We start from the raw sequence: 6,000 nt of genomic DNA on the forward strand, positions 1-6,000 counted from the left end.
GTACATCTGGAAGTTTTTGGTTCATATATTGCTAAAGCCAGCTTGAAGGATTTTGAGCATAACCTTACCAGTATGTGAAATTAGTGCAACTGTCTTGTAGTTTGGACATTCCTTTTTTGTTCCAGTTATGTGAAAAAAATGCCTTTGGTAATTTGGTAGGGATTATATTGACTCTGTAGATTGTTTTCTGTGGTATACTCATTTGGACAATATTGATTCTTCTATCAAGAACATGCTTGTGTGCTAACTCACTTCAGTCGTGTCTGACTCTTTATGACCCAGTGGACTGTAGCCTGCCAGGCTCCTCTGTTTATCGGGGTTTTCCAGGTAAGTATACTGGAGCAGGTTGTCATGCCCTCTTCCAAGGGATTTTCCAGACCCAAGGATCGAACCCGTGTCTCCTGTGGTTTCCTCGTTGAAGGTGAATTCTTTACCACTGAGCCACCATGGAAGCCCAAGAATATGGTACCTCTCTACAATTTTTGTGTCATCTTTTATTTTTTTAATCAGCATCTTATAACTTTCAGAGTATAGGTTTTTTCTGTCTCCTAAGGTAGGTTTATTTCTAGTTATTTTATTCTTTTTGAGGCTATGTAAAATGGAATTGTTTTTTAAATCTCTCTTTCTCATTTTTCATTGGTAGTGTATAGAAATACAAAAGATTTCTCTATTTTTTGTATCCTGTAGCTTTGCCCAATTCATTGATGAGTTCTAGCAGTTTTCTGGTAGGATCTTTATGATTTTCCATGTATAATATTATGACATCCATGAACAGTGACAGTTACCCTTATTCTTTTCCAATTTAGACTATTTTATTTCTTTTTCTTCTCTGATTGTTGAGGCTAGGACTTCCAAAATTATGTTGAATAAAAGTGGTGAGATTGGATATTCTTGTCTTGTTCCTAATTTTAGAGTAAATGCTTTTAGCTTTTCACCCTTGAGCATGATGTTAGCTGTAAGTAATTATTATTATGTTTAGGTATTTGCCCTCTATGCCCACTTTCAGGACGGTCTTTTTCTTTGTCATAAATCTGTGTTGAATTTTGTCAGAAGCTTTTTCTTCATCTATTGAGATGTTCATATGATTTTTATTCTTCAATTTGTTGATGTGGTATATCAAATTGACTGGCTTGCAAATACTGAAAAATCTTTGCATCCCTGGAATAAATACCTCTTGATTATGGTGTATGATCCTTTGAATGTATTATTGGATTTGTTTTGCAGTATTTTGTTGAGGATTTTTGCATCTATGCTCATGAGTAATATCTGCCTGTAAATTTTCTTTTTTTATTATCATTGTTCACTTGCAGTCCTCACAAGGTCAGAGTAATGACTCCCACAGAGCAACCCACAATGATGGGGGGATTCCTGTTGTCCCATTAATGTTCTCTTTTCTCCTTTGAGTAATCTGTGATTCAGGGGAGAACTCTCCATGTTGTCTCTGCTCGCCTAGTGGATGGGGAAGGTAGTCACTTTGTAACTGCTTCTCTTAGCCCTTCTAATGTAGTCTGTCTCAGTCTCTGTGGTCCTTTAGCCTCATGTTCATATTCTAGGATTCATTTATTGGTGTCTTTTTCTAGAAAATGTGTTAGTTCTTCTTGTGAAGGAGAACAAAGTCAGAAACAACCTATGCTGCCATCTTGGTGATGCCACTCCCTTGTCTATTTTTTTAAGTTGTTTAAAGTGGGAGGGTTCAATCTCCTCTGGGGAATGGAATGGCTATCCTCTCCAGTATTCTTTCCTGGGGAATTCCATGGACAGAGAAGCCTGGTGGGCTACAGTCCATGGAGTTGCAAGAGTCAGACATAACTGGGTGACTAACACTCACATTCGGAGAAGGCAATGGCAACCCACTCCAGTACTCTTGCCTGGAAAATCTCATGGATGGAGGATCCTGGTAGCCTGCAGTCCACGGGGTCGCTAAGAGTTGGTTACGACTGGGCGACTTCACTTTCACTTGCATGCATTGGAGGAGGAAATGGCAACCCACTCCAGTGTTCTTGCCTGGAGAATCCCAGGGACGGTGGGGCCTGGTAGGCCGCCGTCTATGGGGTTGCACAGAGTTGGAAACGACTTAGCAGCAGCAGCAACACTCACATTCTTGAGAAACCTATATGCAGGTCAGGAAGCAACAGTTAGGACTGGACATGGAACAACAGACTGGTTCCAAATAGGAAAAGGAGTACGTCAAGGCTGTATATTGTCACCCTGCTTATTTAACTTATATGCAGAGTATATCATGAGAAATGCTGGGCTGGAAGAAGGACAAGCTGGAATCAAGATTGCTGGGAGAAATATCAATAACCTCAGATATGCAGATGACACCACCCTTATAGCTGAAGGTGAAGGGGAACTAAAAACCCTCTTGATGAAAGTGAAAGTGGAGAGTGAAAAAGTTGGCTTAAAGCTCAACATTCAGAAATGAAGATCATGGCATCTGGTCCCATCAGTTCATGGGAAATAGATGGGGAAACAGTGGAAACAGTGTCAGACTTTATTTTTCTGGGCTCCAAAATCATTGCAGATGGTGATTGCAGCCATGAAATTAAAAGATGCTTACTCCTTGGAAGGAAAGTTATGACCAACCTAGATAGCATATTCAAAAGCAGAGACATTGCTTTGCCAACAAAGGTCCATCTAGTCAAGGCTATGTTTTTTCCAGTGGTCATGTATGGATGTGAGAGTTGGACTGTGAAGAAAGCTGAGCGCCAAAGAATTGATGCTTTTGAACTGTGGTGTTGGAGAAGACTCTTGAGCGTCCCTTGGACTGCAAGGAGATCTAACCAGTCAATTCTGAAGGAGATCAGCCCTGGGATTTCTTTGGAAGGAATGATGCTGAAGCTGAAACTCCAGTACTTTGGCCACCTCATTCGAAGAGTTGACTCATTGGAAAAGACTCTGATGCTGGGAGGGATTTGGGGCAGGAGGAGAAGGGACGACAGAGGATGAGATGGTTGGATGGCATCACGGACTCAATGGACATGAATCTGAGTGAACTCTGGGAGTTGGTGATGGACAGGGAGGCCTGGCGTGCTGCAATTCATGGGGTCACAAAGAGTCGGACATGACTGAGCGACTGAACTGAACACTCACATTCAAGGTGGGAGGGAAACTCACTCTTGCTACTTTATTATGATGAAATAGAAACCCATGTTAAATATTTGAGCTACTAATTCCATTTCTAAAAGATATCCAAAAAATATACATAAAAATTTGAAAGTACTTTCACAAATATGGTTGTCTATTGTTATGAAATACAAGGGGAATGTAGAAGTAAATAAGGAACATCCACATAATGGACTACAAAATAAATGCAAAAGAAGTGAGGAAAACATCTGTGTTTTTTGCTGAAACTATCTTCAGGGTATACTGTTAAGTGAAAAAAAGTGAGATTAGAGTTTAGTTTTATGCTGCCTTCTGTAAATACAGGGGATATAAATATCAGTTCATGTTTTCAATATGTAACAATTAAAGAGTAAACAAAAAGCTAATACAAGTATTTATCTGTGGGAGAGAGGCAGTAGTGTGCAATATAGAGGGGTAGAAATGAGATTTTGGAATGCACTATGTTACATCAATTTTATTTTGCAAGAATACAAAATTTTTACATAATTAAAAAAATGTAAAAAGCAATCCTTAAAAATTAAAAATTAAATGTGGCAAATAATCTTAAATGCATATAATATATATCTACTACACATTAATCTCTTCTCACTTCTCCATCATCTTAGTCATACCCTGACAGATTTGCTATGCCACTTAACTATAATGACATCTTTACAAATAAAACAAAAAATCTTTATAATAACTGTGTCACAACCACACAGGGAAAACAATTGCTTCAATTGACTGTAGTTTAAAATATTTTATTGATGACCTAAATAAATATGTCCAGCAACAAGATCTATAAACACAATGTTATTTAAATAATTTTAATTGTATTTTCCTGATGATTATTGTGTTTGGTCACCTGTCTATTTTGTTTATTGGGAATTTGAATATCTTCTTTTATGAAGTGCATATTCAAGTATTTTGCACATCTTTATTGTAGGAATTTCATTTTTTTTCTTACAGATTTGTAGGAGCTCTCTATTCAGTCTAGATCCAATCCTTTTTCATTACTAGAATAGAAAGTATCTTCTTGCTGCCTGTGGCTTACTCTTCCACTCATTTTATGTAGCACATGATGGAAGAAATTATTAATCTTAATTTAGTCACATTTGCCAAGTTTTGAAACTTACTGCCAGCAATAGTTTTTGCTGCTTAAGAAATCTTTGCTTACTTCACATCATGATATTTCATATTTTCTCCTAAACATTATAGCCTTACCTTTCATATATAGGTCTGTGTGTGAGTGTGCACTCAGTCTTGTGTGACTTTTTGCGACCCCATGGACTGTAGCCCACCAGGCTCCTTTGTCCATGGAATTTTCCAGGCAAGAATACTAGAGCAGGTTTCCATTTTCTGCCTCAGGAAATTTTTCTCAACCCAGGGATTGAACCCATGTCTCTTTCATCTCCTGCATTGGCAGGTGGGTTCTTTACCAACTGATCCCCTGGGAACAGTCCATATGCAATTTATTTTATATATATCTACATTTTAAAATAAATTTATTTTTATATAAACTTCTAGCAAACACAAGTCTAGGACCAGGTGGCTTTACAGTGGATTTCTACCAGATATACAGAAAACTAATACCTATCCTTCTGAAGCTATTACAAAAAACTTAACAGGAGGAATATACCAAATCAATTCTACAAGGCATCATCCTGACACAAAACCAACAATACTGTAGAAAAAGAAAATTAGAAGCCAATATCTCTGATAAAAACAGATGCAAATATTTTCATGAAAGTGCTAGGGAACCAAATCCAACAATATATAAAAAGGATCAAACCCTTTGATCAAGTTGGATTGATTCCAGGGTTACAAAAATAGTGTGACATTTTAAAAGCAAATCAACAAGTGTGATGTACTACATTAACAAAAGGTAGAATAAAAATCACATTATCATCTCAAAACACACAGTAAAAGCACTGGAAAAAATTTAACATCCATTTATGATAAAAAATCCTCATTGAAGCAGGTAGAGAGGAAACATCTCAGCATCATAAAAGCCATTTATGACAAACCCACAGCCAACATCATACTCAACAATGAAAAGATGCAAGACTTCCCACTAGATTCAAGAACAAGAAAAAAACGCCCACTCTAAACACTTTTATTTGCTAGGGAAATTAAAATGGAGGTAGTCTTGTTTAGATTTCAGAAGCAGGATAGCAGGCCTCAGACCTTTCTTCTGACCTGGCTGTACATTGCACGGATTCCATGCCGCCTGTAAGCACAGCAAGGCAAGGAGTACTTTAAATAAGAAGAGGAATGTGTCTTGGAGTTCTTGAGCCTCTAGAGGTCTGGTCCACCACTCAGGGCTTAATAAAATCCTATGACTCACAAGATAAAGCAAACAGCATTGTAACAAGATTAAAATAAAACCAGAGCTGCATCTTTGCCTGAAAACTGATGACCTGGAATTATAAGTGGGAACCCCTGAAACTGCAATTTTGAAGTTTCACCTGTGGAGTAGACACATTGCCTGGGACGTTTTCCCAATTGGGACTCCAGATTGCTGTTAATCTGGATGTTGATTGGCCCAATTTGGTGATATATGTACGGTTACTCTTTCCTATTGTTTCTATTCCTCTTCCTTTAATGATCATATATTGAAATTAAGTCAATGAATCCTCTATTAAATATTGAAATTGTTTATTGTGTATAATGATATTTGTAAGATATTACCATTTCTTTTGGTAATGATTCATTTATTTATTTTTTGGCTGCACCAGGCTCCTCTCCAGTGGCAGTGTGGACTGTTCCTGGCCAGTCTCCACCTCCACCACTGCCACTGCCTTGACCCAGGAAGCCAGGAGTGCTTTGAACAGTGGGCCACATTGATGCTCCCCCTTGTCAGGATGTGGAGCCAAGCTCCTAGGCCAGGGCTGT

The 6,000-nt window shown here is 38.1% G+C and overlaps 1 pseudogene; it reads right to left on the reverse strand.

Moving 5' to 3' along the window:
- The window catches only part of LOC129640072 (cylicin-1-like), a 155,157-nt pseudogene extending 149,827 nt beyond the window's left edge, over nt 1-5,330 (reverse strand).
- Between the last annotated feature and the right edge of the window lie 670 nt (nt 5,331-6,000).

This window comes from Bubalus kerabau, chromosome X (assembly GCF_029407905.1).
Source record: "Bubalus kerabau isolate K-KA32 ecotype Philippines breed swamp buffalo chromosome X, PCC_UOA_SB_1v2, whole genome shotgun sequence".
Lineage (NCBI taxonomy): Eukaryota > Metazoa > Chordata > Mammalia > Artiodactyla > Bovidae > Bubalus > Bubalus kerabau.